The following is a 17,721-nucleotide window of genomic DNA, read 5'->3' as shown; positions in this document are numbered from 1 at the left end:
TAGTAGTATGAATTTGTATAATGAGTTCTTTAGAATGGATGACTACTATCCTCATTTATTTCATCTGAGAAATTCAAGCCGTTATTACCGATATTAAATCTAATCATATTATGTCCTAAAACATTATTTGAATTCATTGATGTGAAAGCAAATGATTATAAAATGTTCTCTTAAGTACATTACAGAGGAAACAAACACCCTAACCATTATTTCTGACAGACGACAGAGTATTAGAATGCTACTAGATGATAGCCCAGCTTGGGCTTACAGAATTAATGAAAAACAAATGTTCTAGGTGATGTGTAAGCGTGACATTCTCTCTGTGGGATGACCTTCATTCTTCCTCAGTTAGCTAATGAGAGTTTCTTTGTTATCTTTCTTGCCGAAGGACCTCAGGGCCTTGTATCATTATTGAGTGAACACGGTGTCACCTCGGCTGGCAGAAATGTTTTGTCTCTTGTCAGGAAGAGAAGTTTCCTTATGTCATCTGGAGAGCACCACAGAGGGACTGGCAATTGAGACCAGACATTTCAATCAGTAAACTCAACACAGTGGAGATGTTTAACCTGCCAGAGTTGTTCAGATCAGAATATTTAAACTCTGTTGTGTCTCTCTTGGAACTTAGGGTGTTTGTTATGGATGAAGAAAAAATCAGATTAACCTATAGTCAAGATATTTATTATCTGGTAGTCAATGTTATTTGGTTAGGAGGACATTACTTTTTTTTTTTTACATTGTGCACAGATACAATATATGGATACTTTTCATCACAAAATTATATTGACACGTCTTCTCTAACCCAAATTACCAAATTGATTCCACTAATAGTCACAAAAAGAGGGAGGAGAAAAGAGATAAGAGGTACACCTGACACCCTACCAAATGAGATACCAATATGACATTTTCTTCTGAACACTCAACTTGTTTTAACAATAACAACAAAGCATTGGATAATACTAATGTATTGGCATTTAAAATTAAAAAAAAAATTAAGAGACAATGTCTCTCACTCTTTTGCCTAGGCTGCTGTGCAGTGATGCCATCCTGGCTCGCTGCAGCTTCATACAATCACTAGAGCCTCGAGCAATCCTCCCACCTCAGCCTACTGAGTAACTGGGAGAATGGGTGATTATCACTACACCAGGCTTTTAAAAATTTGATTTTAAAAAGAAAATATGGATACCAGAAGATGCCTTGTAAAATGACAGGTGTAACTTCCATCAGCATGTCTTTTGGTAGGCAGGTTTTCGGGAGATTAAATATCAGCTTGGACTGCTTTGAAATGCATTAGAATGTGAATGTAACTCTCCATGGGTTAAATCATTTAACTGTTGAACTTTCTCTAGCCTTCTGAATACAATCCAGGGGCTTGTCAATGTAAAGTAGCAACAAAGAGAGAGTAAAAAAAAAAAAATTAAAAAGGTATTTTGATGATTCGTGGTATGGATGGTTAACTCATAAAGTTACACAAGTTTGCAAGTAGGAGATGGTTCCTTGTTAGTTTATTTATTTATTTAGGACTAAATTTGAAGGAGGTTTCAGCCAGAGTTCCCCGATACAGCTGACAAAAGCTTGGCTTCAGGTTGCTAGACTAGCCGATCTGGCTATGACAATGTTTACCCTATATACCTGAGCCACAGGAAAACTTTCTGAGCCTTGGTTACCTCCTCCTTGAAAATGGAAATAGAAAACATGCTGCTGGGCTGGATGTGGTGCCTCAGACCTATAATCCTAGCACTTTGTGAGGCCAAAACAGGAGGATCACTTGAGGCCAGAGGTTTGAGACCAGCCTCTTCCATATTAGAAAGGCTCTGTCTCTACAAAAAATTTAAAAAATAAAATGAAATTTTAAAAAGCCAGGTGTAGTGATAATCACCTGTTCTCCTGGCTACTCAGTAGGCTGAGGTGGGAGGATCACTTGAGGCTCTAGTGATTGTATGAAGCTGCAGCGAGCCAGGATTGCATCATTGCACGGCAACCTAGGCAAAAGAGTGAGAGACCTTGTCTCTTAAAAAAAACCTTTTTTTTAATTAAAAAAAAAAATGTGCTTCATTTACCTTTAAACTAATGGTTGGTTAAATGTGCTTCATTTTCTTTTAAAAGGTTGGTTAAATTGGTTGGTTAAGGGAGAAACTGCTTTGAAAGCTTAATTTGTGGTCTGCTATCATTTATGGATATAATCAGTGTCTACAAATGGTGTCACATACCTGGATGATTCCATGAAATGGAGTAAGTTGACAATTTTGGAAAAACCATGGAGAATTTGTAACTTATATATAATAGTGCCCTAAGTGGCTAATTAATCGGGTGTATTAACCATGTTTCTAGCTCCTGTAAACTTGTTGCTTTAACATTCACTCTATATGCCTCTGCCAGCCTTGCCTTGCTATGGACAACCCTACACAACGGCTGGATTGTGCCTCCTACCTCCCTTGTGCTCCTCACCCCAGGAGGCCCCTCCTTCCAGGCGTGCATTTTAAAAATACAAACCAACCAATCCAGAAACCACATTCCCAACCACCTCCTTTACTGGCTCTGCAAACAGGCCAGAATCCTCCTCACTGCTGGGCCAGGTGTCTCACAAGCAGAGACAGTTCCTGTGCCCCAGAGTTTGCTGAAATTATTCCAACTATGGCCAGTCCGAATCCTGCTTACCCCAGCTCTTCCATTCTTTTCAACAGAAACCACAATTAAGCTTCTTTCCCACAGTTTCTGTCTTTCCCTCTGCCTCATTATCCATGCTAGTACTTCCCTGTGTGGCTCTCCATGTCCCCTCCTCCTGGGAATGGTGAGTCATAGGCTATCTTTCCAATTACAGTTGTCTCCTTATCTGTTTGCCTCATTATACCTCAAATTTTCTATTACTACCCTATATTTTAAGCCACCCAGTTATTTTTATACCATGATGTGATTAAAATTAATTTAATGTGTTAAAATGCACTTAAAAACTACTTATTTCCATAACCTGACTTTCTCAGGTAGTCTAATAAGAAAACTCAAATCTGACAAACGTAATTCAAAGTATTTTTTTATTTAGGCTGTCTTGCCTTAGTTTACCACATGTAGATTATTTGAGCCACTCATTAAATATATTTACAAGTATAAGTAGTAGGAAGTTTGGAGTTCTAATTACGGAGGGGGCATCAGGCTGATGGGAGCAGGGGAAAGTAAAAAACAAATAAACAAAGACAAGTAAAGCATAAGCCTGCCTTTCTTCATAGTCCGAGACATATAGCCCTCCTGTGCAAATAACTCACAATCTTCTTCCTGTGCCCAGCTATAACTAGACCCTCGGCTAACAAAAAATTGCAAGTTAACTCACTACAACCTTGACATTATCAGTACTACAAAAAACCCTCTTCAAGGCTTGGCACAGTTGCTCACGCCTGTAATCCCAGCACTGTGGGAAGCCGAAGCCGGTGGATTACCTGAGGTCAGGAGTTCAAGACCAGCCTGACCAACATGGTGAAAACCTGCCTCTACTAAAAATACAAAATTTAGGTGGGTATGGTGGTGCATGCCTCTAATCCTAGCTAAGTGGGAGGCTGAAGCAGGATAATAGGTTGAACCTGGGAGGTGGAGGTTGTGGTGAGCTGAAATGGTGCCACTGCACTCCATCCTGGGTGACAGAACCAGATTCCATCTCCAAAAAAAAAAAAAAAAAAAAAATCCCTCTTCAACACAATATAAACACTACTCTATAAATTCTATAAAATCCCCAGCAAGCCTTTGTCTCCGTACAGTCAACTCCTCTCTTACTAACTGCCTGTTGCTCTCTTACAACACATTTGAATACTTCAATAAATCTGCCTTTCTTTACCTACAGCTGTCTTAGTAAATTCTTCTTACCCTGGCCCCACCAGCCCCACATAGCAACCACTTGCTCATGACAGGAAGTTACTATTTTACTCTTTTGGCTTAATCCACATTCATTCAACAAATTATCATGCTAGGTATTGTTCTAGACATTGAGGCTATAACAGTGAGGAAACCGACGAGCCTTGCTGCCCTCATGGAACTTACATTCTAGTGTGAAGACAATGAAATGATATGTAGTATATTTTATGTAAGATGGAGAAAAGTGCTAACAGGAATACAGCAGTGAAAGGTGATATAATATGTTGACACTGGCCCAGCCTGGCTAACGTAGTGAAACCCCGTCTCTACTAAAAATACAAAAATTACCCAGGCATGGTGGTGCACACCTATAGTCCCAGCTACTAGGGAGGCTGAGGCAGGAGAATTGCTTGAACCCGGGAGGTGGAGGTTGTGGTGAGCTGAGATTGTGCCACTGCTCTCCAGCCTGGGCAACAGAGCAAGACTCTGTCTCAAAAAAAAAAAAAAAAAAAAAAACTGTGGCCACTGGTGTGATCATGTAGGACATGGGAAAGAGTTAGAGTGACCAGGCACTTGAAGAATGTGACTTTTGAGCAAGAATCTGAAAGATATCAAAACCTATAAGTGAGAATATCTGGAGGAAAAGGATTCCAGCCAGAAAAATAGCAAGTGCAAAGACTTTGATTGAGGACCAAAGTCAAGGAACAGAATTGAAGCTGCTGTCACTGGGGCCTGATGAACTAGATAGAAAGTAGGAGGACATAAAGTCAGAGAAGAAACAAGAAGGAAAAAAAGAACCCGTGGGGCTCTGAAAGATGGAAAGCATGTGGAGCAATCAATGGGTGTTATAATGGCATCATTCTGGCTGTTCTATTGAGCATACAGGATAGATGCTCAAGGGCAAAAGCAGGAAAGCCAGTTAGGAAGCTAAACCAATCTAGGCAAGAGAGACTGTGGTTGCCTGGGTAGGAGAGTCACAGTAGGAGTGATAATTAGTGGTCAAATTATTTAGAAGGAAAAATCAAATAGACCTTTTTGAATGTGGTATTTTATTATTTTTTAAATTGACAAATAAAATTGCGTATATTTATCATGTAAAAAATGATGTCTTGAAATATATATACACTGTGGAATGACTAAATTAAGCTAATTAGCATACACATTACTTCATTAGTTTTTGTGATGAGAACACTTAAAATCTATACTCAGCATTTTTCAAAAATACAGTGTGTTTTATTTATTTATTTGTTTATTTATTTATTTATTTATTTTTGAGATGGAATCTTGCTCTGTCACCAGGCTGGAGTGCAGTGGCACAATCTCAGCTCACTGCAACCTCCGCCTCCCGGTTCAAGCAATTCTCCTGCCTTAGCTTCCCAAGTAGCTAGGACTACAGGTGCATGCCACCACACCCAGGTAATTTTTGTATTTTTAGTAGAGATGGAGTTTCACCATGTTGGCCAGGATGGTCTTGATCTCTTGACCTTGTGATCCGCCTGCCCCGGTCCCCCAAAGTGCTGGGACTACAGCCGTGAGCCACCATGCCCGGCCACAATATGTTGCTTTTTAATATAGTCAGTATGTTGTACAATGGATCTATTGAACTTTTTCCTCCTATCCAATTGAAATTTTGTATCTTTTAACCAACACCTCTTCACACACACACACACACACACACACACACACACACACAACCAGCCCAGTCTCTGGTAACCACTGTTCTATTTCTAAGAGTTTAACTTTTTTAGATTTCACATGTGAGTGAGATCATGCAGTATTTGTCGTTCTGTGTCTGGCTTATTTCACTTAACGTAATGCCATCTGGGTTCATCCATGTTGTTGGAATGACAGAATTTCCTTCTAAGGCTAAGTAGTATTCCATTGTGTGTATATACTACATTGTCTTTATCCATTCATGCGTTGATGGGCAGGTTGATTCCATATTCTGTCTAGAGGTGAAGCGGCCATTTATGGTCATGAGGCTGCATGGGAAAGTCCCAAAGTTTTTGGGACTTTAAAGGCGTATTATGTCTTTAAGTAAAGAAGAAAAAGAGGCAAATAGTGAAGAGGAGTTCCTCCTATCAAAACTTTATCCTTTTATTCAGGAAGGGACCTCTCCTCCCAGCAACTGTAGTATAAGCCTCATTTTCTATGAATTGTGCCAAATAGCTTGCCCTAACTTTTGAGAAATAAAAAAAGGAGTACTTGTCTTTCTAGTCTTGGTGGTGGATGACGGCAGGTGAGAAGAAAACTGGTAATAGATTTTGAGGGTGACAGTTCTAACATCTACCACAATGTACAAATCTAATGGAACAACCTAACAATATATTGTCCACTACATGTTATTCTATATGTTACCCTGACATAAAATGGAGCAGAAATTTTGTCACTAACAAATGCCCTGCAGAAACCTGATAACTGTTGTTCAACATGCATCACGGTTTCAGACATTTCTCTATGTAATGAGAATGTGAATATTTCTGTGTATGTGATCTCTCTAGAATATTGTTATATGCCTAATGGAACAATTTGCCTTTGATCAAATTTGAGTTGAGTGTTGAGTAATCTGAAATCCACTGGTATATTGCCATCATCTTGCTTTCAAGTGTGCTCACTTTAAATAGCTTGAAATTGTTCTCCATATGTGTGCTGTATTATACGAATATACATCTCAAAGAAAATGATAGTACAATAAAATAATATTATGAGTCCAATAAAATTAATTGCCTATTTATAATGGAATCTATTTAATTTTTTTCATTTAACTATTTTTGAAACAAATAAAAATGTTCAGCCGTAGGTTAAGCATATAAAGCTTTCTATTTTTGTCCTTGTCTGTTTCATCTCATTAGGTTATCACTAAGCCATAAGATGATACAGTACATTACTGGTAGTGTAATCTATTGCAGTAGGCAGTATGTTAGGATATTGGAAAACTGAAGAATCTGTTCATTCTCTCATGCTGGCCACCTGCTATCATGCTAAGGTTAATAACCTGAGACTGAAAAAGAAAAGGAAATGCAGATTTTAAAAGTAAAAAAAGTAACAATTTGTACCACCTTCTGAATAAAAATCCGACTAAAGAAAACCATTTAAATCAATGCAGTGTTCTAAGTGAATATCTGAAGCTATTGTCAGTAAGCACACATTCAAATGTTCAGGTGGATTTTTGTTTGTTTCATTTTGTTCTTACAATTAGCTGTCGATGGGGCCCATGGTCTGATTTCCATGTGTACCTTAAATATTGAGAAACAAGTCTTTCAGTTCAAAGAAGTATAGAAAGTGCTAGTGCTTTTAACAGACATAAGAAGACCAAAATGCAAAATAATACATTGAACTATATGTAAAACCTAAATAGAAAATATATCCAGACCATCTTGTATGTAAGTGACATAATAATAGTAAGTTAAGAATCAATTCATTTCTAGAAGAGTGCCTTGGGTCTAGAGTCATTCTGCATCATCTGAAAATCCATTTTTTGAAAGCCTAAACTGAAGCAAGCACTGGAGAGTCAGTTAAAGTTTTTGCCTTTTAGTGCTGTTTCACAAGTTTGTAGATTACAGTCAGGTCGAAAACCTAGTCAAGAGTATATACAGCAGTTTGGCGATTTCTGTACACTGATTTTGAGTAGGTGGTGTTATGCATGCTTTATTCTTCAAATCCTTTCAGTGTTAAAAAATAAGAATTGTAAATTTTAACAAAAGAGGTATGGCTGCTTAAAATTTATTTTTACCATCACAGACTTTGTAAACATCCTAAACTACCAGACTACTGTTACTATGCTATGACTTTTAAGTCATAAATGATACTTTAGTACATTATAATGTGTATCTTTACTATTCATTATTTTTACATTATTATTTTTACCTCAAAATAAATCAAGAATACCTGTTATCTACCAGGTATTAAGACACCTGTGTCTGCTATACATTAATTTCAGAGTCCTTTAGGAGACACATTAATACAATAAAGAACAGACGAGTGAGCATATGGTTTGTTAAATCATGTTTATAATAATTAGATACAGATCACATTTAAATAAAGGGTCAGTGACACATAAATTGGAAACTCTAATTTAACACATTTTAGTAGTAAGAGGTTAGAGACACTACTACCAATGTGAACATCACAGCCACATGCCATGAAACAAACAAATCTAATTATTAAAGTGTAGAAACACAACACTGCATAAGAAGGTAACACATTTTAAAAACTTGGTTAGTAATTCTATGAAATCTTTAACAGATGGTCACAATTGCTACAAGTCCATGACAGATACAGAAGTATTTCTCAATCTAGAATACATAGACAGTGTCAAAAATGTGTGAACAATAGCCCAGACAGAGACTGTGAAATTACTTATACAACTTCCTATATCTAACCCTGTTTGGAAGAGTTGTGCTTATTGATTTCCTGATTTAATAAGTCAATGAGAATGCATTTTTTACATTACAAATCTCTTTGTGATGCGTCCTTTAGAAACCATTTCTCCAGTAGCATTGGGTCATTGTAAATATACTAAATTGCTCAAGTATATTTCTCTGAACATCATAAATTGTGATTTTAAGGTAAGTTTGTCAATATACGATAACATGACTTTCACTGGGTATTTTTCATCCCTTCTGATAAACAGAATAATTGGAGAAATTCTGTAAGTCATAGTAAGTAAAATATGTAACAGTTATAAAAGCAGGATACGCCAGGCATGTGGCTCACACCTATAATCCCAGCACTTTGGGAGGCTGAGATGAGAGGATCGCTTGAGTCCAGGAGTTCAAGACCAGCCTGAGCAACATAATGAGACCCCATCTCTACTAAAAATAAAAAAAAAAATAGCCAGATGTGGTGGCACGCATCTGTGGTCCCAGCTGTTCAAGAGGCTGAGCCAAGAGGATTCTTTGAGCCCAGAAGGTAGAAGCTGCAGTGAGCCATGATATGATTGTGCACTACACTGCGGCCTGGGCAGCAGAGTGAAACACATCTCAAATAAACAAACAAACAAAACAGAAAACAGGATAAGAGAGGTTAATGCGAAAACCATCTGTGGCATATTTCCTATCAAATTTATTTCTGCTTAAGGTGTCTGCCACAGCATTTGCACAATTTATGGTAACAGTAATAATTATACTCACCATAACAATCAAATGACTTAAAATACTTAGTGCATACTATAAACTTCAATATTAGTTTGTCAAATATTCTTCTCAGAAGTTCAACTTAACATCAGCTATGAGGTTTCTTAAATCTTCCCATTCTACTTTTTATAATAATCAAAAATGCATAGATAATTTTAAGAAAATATTTTAAAAGTATGAGTTGCATCACATTTGTTTGATAAATAATGTACACTCAATGCTCTTCTTGAAGAATCACAGTTCAAATTACTATATTAAAGTCTTCAAGTGATACTCTAATAAAAAATGTGTGGTCTAAACCAATTGTATTTGCCTATAGACCATTTTTCCCTTTCATATTGTTAACAATCTTAAATTTTAGTGCTTTATAAAGCATACTTGGGAAAAAATACCTTGACTGATAAAATTGTTCACCTATGCCTACACTTAAGATGGGTTAGCCACTTACCATACTTACAGCAGTATCCTAAATAATTGATTCTCAATTCTCAGAAATGCCAAATATAAGTTTCTATGGTCTACCTTAGTTCTAGTTAATCCCACTATGGAAATGGGACCTGGTTATAAATCTATTTTATTAGCTAAATCTTAAGACTCTAAACGGCCTATAAGTAAAGACAATGTTATATGCTTCTTAAGTATTATACATTAGAGGAAGCTTTCCAATTTGGAAAATTGTGATCATTTGAAGAGTTGCCAGCAGTCCAAAGAAATAATACAAATAAAATATGATGAGCTTAGAAAAATAAGTATAACTGAACAAGAAGTCTAGATTGTGGAGCTCCCACATAAAAAATAAATGAATATAACATCATAGTCTATTCGCCCAGTAGGAAAAAGCCTGAAAAGGGAGAAGGGGTATTTACTGGAGAGTAAGATGATCAAGGTCAATGTGTGGACTTAGGAATATGATGGGGAGAGTTTGCCAGGAAAACTGGAAAACCAGTGCTTGAGACTCTAGCTTCTCTGGTTGCTAACATGGGGGGTAGAATTCTAGAGACAGATGTTGGTCTAAGATTCTTGTGTTATGCCAGGTAAGCTCAATGAGATTCATTGAATAAAATTGTGCCATCAATGCTACAGTTTAGATGTTTGATTGCTGCTGATTTTGAATTCCAGTAGAAATCATAGTAATTTTAAATGAACAGTAAAAGAGACTGGTACAATTTTATTCATGACATATCCTGCTGAACTTTATCAAAGATGGACAAATAAGTACAACTAATCACCTTTTCCTGTATTCTTTGAGCTCAAGGAAATCCATGTTATAGTATTCAAAAGTAGAAGTTCTTTGGAAGAAATGTGTGGGTAACTAGGCATTTATTGTTTATTTAATAAATTAAACAGGTAGATAATTATGAAAATTAAAGCTGTCATCATGTAAGGTCTAATTTTCCCTTGAAGGACAGGTTATTCTAGAAAAGTAGGTGTGTACGTCTGATTTTGCTTAGAGTGAGGACTTCTGCAAAAACAGTATGTTAACAGCAGACAGCATTTCTCTAGATAATACCAATTTCACAATTTATATCACTTCTACCTGTTTATCTCAACTTCTTTTTGTTCCTCTGAATCCCCTCCACAGTAGACCTGGAATCTCCCCTTTCTCAAAACTTGAGCCCTTAGGAAAGGGAGACACAGAAGGGCTGAGTCAGAAATTGTGGTTCTGAATAACCCTCACTTCCTATGCACATAGTGGATGTTCAACAAATTATAATTAGATGAATTAATGTTTAAAATTGGGACTGGATTGCTGCCATCAGGACATTTACTTACTTATCAAAAGTGATAGAAATTCTTCTAGACCTGTTTACAAAGAGGAGTCAAAACCATGGATGCTCAGGTTAACCTGGGAGTCCAGATGGTATTTTGTTTTGTTTTGATATTATTTTTTAATGGAACAATTCCAGATTTCTGTAATTAATCTCAGGCAATTTTTTCAAAGAAAATAAAATCTCAATAAATGAAAACAAAACAATTCCAACATCTGTACATGTATTCTAAAACATATTTTAGATTTTGTTTAGCTGGCGGATATTGCTAGTAAGTACAGAATTTTAATATCAGCTAGATTTTTAGATAGTTTTATTTTTTGAGCTCCTTTTTTAGAGATTTGACTAAATTATAGCCCCTCAGTGCTAAGATAAAAAAGAATCTTCATTAAAACTAAAAAGTTCTATGATATTTTGTAAATGCTTTTGGTCATTTTAAAATTCATCCTGGTTTTCATATAGATAACACATATCGTTTCTTCTTTTTCATTGCCAGGATAGGTCTGAGTTTACCCTAAGGCTGGAAACCAAGCAGAAGCACCTAATTTGTTCAATTACCTTCAAATTTTTAATACTATAACACTGTGAGTCAAATCGAGCATGTTATAAAGCCTTTTTTTTTTTTTTGCTGTGATAAAGAATTTCTGTGTGATTTTCTTTGCCTTTTGTAACATGTTCTTTTTCTTTTTTCAAACATGTATGACATAAATAGAAAAAATTTTGATTTTATTGCTTATGAAACATGAACATAGAACATATGAGTTAAAAATATATGGATCTTCATATACGTAGCTCATTAACTGTAAGAAGAAACACTGTGTCTAGTTCTTTGTAGTATTACTACGCTACACCACCCAATCCCTTTTACATTTTTATTTTGAAAAATAATTTAGTGGTCTGTGTGTTCTTTAATATCTGCTCTTGTAGATAAAGCTCCTCTTTCCTAGACCATGAAGCTGGTTTTAGAAAAAAAATATAGAAATATCATGCATTACGTATATAAATATCTTTCAAGGCAAGGTTAATTTTGTAGCAAGAACTTACACTATTGATTGCCAAAGTTATGGGTGCAGAAAACAATGAATCCCAGTTCTGTTTTCTACTATTACTCAAAATCAGGAAATAGTTTCCTGATGCCATCTGTATCAACTACCAGAATATAGTCACTGCCTACCCTTAATAAATTTTAGCAGACCAATATAGTCACAGCATATTTTAGCTTATATTATCAAGAGATTTCCAAAAGGAAGAAAAGTAATTAAGTGCTATGTTTCCAAATTTGATTGATTTGTCTTTTGAATACTTAAGTTGCAGTTGTCTTTTTTGGACAGATGATCATCTTCCAATACAGAAAAAGAAGCAGAACTGCATTCATTATTAGTGTTGATTTTTATTTTAGTTGAAGTATGTCAACATTATGTGGGACAAGAGAGCACATATTTATTGAAAAAAAATAGTTTAAAAATAAAAGGAAAATAAAAATATGACTAAATGGAAGTAATCAGAGTTAAGACAGGAAGAGGAAAATTATTATAGTAATAAAGTATATACAAATCATATGTAAAGCTAACACTGTAAAGAACATATTTTAAAATTCTAATATTTGTCATTCTTAAGCATCTCTAAATCCAGTGCTCCTTAAAATTTAATGTGAATTCAAATTCCCTGGGCATCTTGTTAAGATGCAGATTCTGATTCAGTAGGTCTGGATTGGAGCCTGAGATTCCAACAAACTACTGCAGATGCTGTTGATCTGTGCACAGCACTTTTTGAGAGGCAGGGCTAGGAGCACAACCTGAGAACTCAAAGATTTGGAATGTCAAACTGAGTATCAAGTATACAGATAACAGCTAGTTAAATTGAAGAGATTAAAAAATACAAAATTTCAAGATCACAGTGAAAGTACATAGAATGTAGTCGATGAAATACTATCCGGTAAATTTTACACAATATGTTACTGAATGGCAATTCAATTTTTATACAGAATAAGAAATGGAAAACAAATGCTTGCTGACTCCTTGAAAGCTGAGGAATTAATCATTTGCATTTTACTTCAATAGTTCTTCTTAGTCTGACCTCTGAAGATAGACTTACAGTGTTTATAACCTCCTCAGAAATATTTGAAGGATTGAGTTGTGACCATATGTGTAGATTTTTGTTGGTTTCTTTGTTTTATTTTTTGAGGCAGAGTCTCCCTTGGTCACCTAGACTTGCAGTACAGTGGCACCATCTCAGCTCACTGCAACCTCCACCTCCTGGGTTCAAGCAGTTCTCCTGCCTCAGCCTCCTAAATAGCTGGGATTACAGGCACGTACCACCACGTCTGGCTAATTTTTGTATTTCTAGTAAAGTTGGGGTTTTGCCATGTTGGCCAGACTGGTCCTGAACTCCTGGCCTCAAGTGATCCACCTGCCTCTGGCCTCCCAAAGTGCTGGGATTACAGGTGTGAGCCACAGCACCCGGTCTGTGTGGTTATTTAGAGGGAGGGCATCATAGATTCCAGATGTCAAATGATTATAGGAAAAAGAGTGGAGAGATTCTGAACTATGATTCCTCACTTATCTACTTCAGAAAGAAAGGTGTCTGTAGTATAAGAATCGTATCTATATGTGTCTATAACTATACGCATTTACATCTGTATGTGTACATCTAGATGCATGTGGATAGACACACATATATGCATATAAACACACTGTGTTTATAATTAGCTGGCATTCTTAAAGGAAATTGTTCTTTTTTTAAGTCAAACATTTGTTTTCCTTTTAGTCTTAATTACTACCGAACATCCTTTTGTGTAATTTTACATAAAAAATAGGTAATATAACAGTTGTGCTCATACTGAGGAATAAATGATCTATAGCTTTATTTCAATGCATCTGGGACAGGGAATATCTATGCTTAATATTTATATGCTCTACCACATTGATTTGAAATTATAACCATAGCAACTCCAAGTTAATTTATCATTTTGAAACAATTATTACCCTTCAATTTGCTTTGTGAAAAATTACATGAAGAAAACATGCAAGAACACAATTCACAACTTGCATTAAGTCATAAAAAATGGAAATAAAAAAGAGCAAAGTACATCAATTTTCTTAAAATGAACAAAGTGCAACATTCCCACTTTGATGTATTTGATGTTCCTACAAAATATTGTATTAGGAAATTATTTTATTTAGTCACCCTAGAAGCTAGAAGAAGCAACCATCAAATGAACTTAGGCTGTTTGTTTTGGGAAAACAAAATAAAAACATTTAGCAACAGAGAGTGAAGTGTAAGATTGTCTTAAAGCATCTTCCCATATGATGGGTTATTGATTATTTTTCATTGGCTAATTGTACTGGACCTCAAAGAAGATGGAATAGGGAGTCACCAGGAAGCAAAGGGAGTAATTATGTTAACTGAAAGTTTTATTTAGCTTGAGGTTAAACAGTCTTCCAAAAAAGAATGTGAAATAGCTCAGAAGCCACCTATTATAAACCAGAATCATAGTCCAGTTGATGATGATATCATTTTCGTGTGAATCAGCCTGTTTGCAACTGGCAAAATTTCACATATATCACATTGTCAAAACTTCATAAAATATGTATATCTATGTATACACACATACACATATATATAAATATATATATACACACATACGATTTAAATATGTATTAATTTTAAGATTCCTATTGGGGACAGCCTTGTTATTAATACAGTGAAGAGCAGATGCTGTAGCATATGGCATACTAACTCATATTTATGTTAATTTTATGTAAATAGGATTTTAATACAGTTACATTAATCTGTTGTTGCATTGATTTTTCTGATGTATCACTTTACCCTCTCTTTAGATGAGATTAATATAGGTAGTTTAGAACTCTCAAAAAGCCCTTTTTAGGAGAGTAAAGAGCAATGGCTTACTTAAATTTTTAACACATATGTTTAAATAGAATGTCAGCTAATAGAATTAAATAGAATGTCAGTTCCATTGAAAAACTAAGAATGTATCTAATTCTTGTTCTCTTGCTCAAATGTAAGCAGATTTTAAAAATACAAATGAGAAACAATATGATATTGGTGCAGAAAATAAACCTAAGTTTTTTTTTTCAACTAAGTAGCTATCAATTGAATACACAAAACAGACTGAAAGAAAACTCCCCAAATCATGTGCTTAACGTGGGGATGCTATTTTCAAGTGTGTTATGTACGTGTCTGTTTTTATAAGTTAAAATGTTAAGTGACCACTATTTATATTAAAGAGATCCTGTGCCATTGTATTTTAACATCTGCTTTTAAGTTGTAAACACAAGATGTACCCAGTTATTTTGTAAGCAATACAGTTTTAAGAATAGAAATATAACACCTAATGTTAATAGATGAAACAGAAGAAATTTACCTCTTTAGTTTACTCAGTATTGTACTAACATTATATTAAATGAGATAGAAAATGGACTATTTGATACTACTTTGATATTTATAGTGAATTACTATTAAATATTATATTATTAACATTGAATTTTAATTTATTTCGTTACATCATGAACTATAACATTATTACACTGTATCATCTCTTATAATGTAACATTAAAAGATATTTAAAATAGAATATAAAAATCACCTAAATCTCATCCTCATAATACAGTTGTGTTGGTTTATGACCCAGATTTGAAGGATCCTGGGAAAGTAGATTGCTTCTAGCATTTGCCCACTAAAAAATAATAATTTTTAAGGTGATTGACAGACTTTTTTTTTTTTTTTTTTGTATTTTAGTAGAGATGGAGTTTCACTATGTTGACCAGGATGATCTTGATTTCCTGACCTCATGATCCACCCGCCTTGGCCTCCCAAAGTGCTGGGATTACAGGCATGAGCAACTGCGCCCAGCCCAGACTGTTTTTTTAAAAAGGTCAAGTTTATACTCATGTAGCTATGAAGCAGGAATACATGCTATTTTGCTTTTGTGGTTTGATCAAGACCAAGTCAGATCTTTAAAATTATACAGTTCTAGACTAAGATGAGAAATGAATGTAAATTAATCCAGTATAAAGTCAACTTACAAAAGTAAATATAATCTTTAGTGATCTAAACATTAATGCCTTTTTTTGGGACATTGATGGATATTTGAGTCAAGAACTAACACAGTAATGGAATAGAATGAAACTAAGTTCCTAATTTCCTAAATTTATGGACAAATCTAAATTTCAGCAAGTAATTTTTACTCATTTGGACTCATTTATGATGTCTGAAATCTATTTTGTGAAATAAATTTACCCATAAATTGATTTAAAATACATACATATAACTAAAACCTTTATTATTTGATAACATGGAAAATCATGACACAAAATAGTCCTAGATTAATTATGAAGGAAATATCAATTCACTAGTTAGTAAGTAAGCCTATGCTGAAATTTAAATGATGGGTTAGATTTTGTTTATCTTGTTTGGGGCAGAATACATTGTTCAATGAAATATTTGGGACTCAGGACAATTTTAACATAGAAAATATGTACTTTCCCACATGACCTCACACATCATTATAGAGCAATGTTTTTTGCACCTATTCAAGTTACCTTTTCTTTTTAAAATGGGATCTCACTCTGTTGTCCAGGCTGGAGTGCAATAGTGCTATCAGAGTTCACTGCAGCCTTTACCTCCTGAGCCCAAGTGATTCTCCCACATCACTCTCCAAGTAGCTGGGATCACAGGTGTATGCCACCTAGATAATTTTTTTTTCTTTCCGCTTCTTTCTTTTTTTTTTTTGGTAGAGGCAGGATCTTTCTATGTTGCTCAGGCTGGACCCAAAGCAACATGCCAGAATTATAGGTGTGAGGCACCATGCCCCACCCAAGTTACCATTTAAAGTGTAATCCTAGGTGTCTTATAAATATGGAAGTTAATGGCTGCTATAATAACACAAAAACTCTTAACTGCTTAAATTTAACTACTTTTTGAACATATTATTAGGCATGTAAAATTGTCTACTGGAATCCTGGGTTCTTCAGAGTCAAGTCATCCTTTACAATTGTGATATAGACTCAGATAATTTATGTTAGAGAAAATGTGATCGCCTGAATTTAAGTAGAAAGACATAAGATGACATCTCATCCTGTCTCATGACATGTGCAATGTATTCTAAAGTGGGCTCTTACATATCTCATACAAAGAATACAATTTATGTATTTATTGTTAGTGTTTGAAAGTTTGGCACCAAGAATGCCATTCTTGTCAATGGATTGTCATTGTAGCTTGCTGACTGTATCTATTCTTTTACATTTTTAACAAATATTGAAAGCAACAAAGAGACTCTATAAATTCTTCTCTACTTATAATATCTTGGGTAACTGAAATAAAAAGTAATTTCTTGAGAGATACACATTCATAATATTTAATGTGGGAAATGAGAAGGAAGTGGGGAGAGGCAGAAAAAAAGCATATGCAACATCCTAAGTTACCCACTAAATGTGTTGGTAAATGGTAATAGAGTGAGAACACAGAAATAAGAATCATACTGTTAAAATGATTAGATATTTTATTTAGGGAAGAACTGACATTTTGAAAGGCCAGTAAATTCTCTTTTTATTCTCAAAAACTGTGGTTATTGGGATGTCCTGGGAATTTACAATCCAGCCACAGTGAAAGGACAACTCATGTCATCATTGGGAGAATATGATCAGATCATATATCTTTACTGACAAGAGCTGGCAATTTAATCTGACAAGATTCTTGCCAATGAGGACAGCTTTAGGAGTTCAACTGCTGTGGTAAAGATTTGACATGTCATTGAGGGATGTTGTGCAGAAGCCTGACAATAAACTGGGACTTGCTAATGCAGTTTAGGATTGCTGTAAAAATTTATTAGAAACCAGAGACTGTAAAATTACTATACTCCTTTAGAACTGTTTTTCTTTCCCTTGCTGAATATTTATGTGATGTTTAATGCACAGCACATGTTTTAAAACTTGTTTCCTGATGGTGTAAAAGAAGTCTAT

The sequence above is a fragment of the Chlorocebus sabaeus genome, chromosome 23 (assembly GCF_047675955.1).
Source record: "Chlorocebus sabaeus isolate Y175 chromosome 23, mChlSab1.0.hap1, whole genome shotgun sequence".
NCBI lineage: Eukaryota > Metazoa > Chordata > Mammalia > Primates > Cercopithecidae > Chlorocebus > Chlorocebus sabaeus.
The sequence above is the reverse complement of the archived record's forward strand: the minus strand, read 5'-3'. Positions refer to the sequence as shown.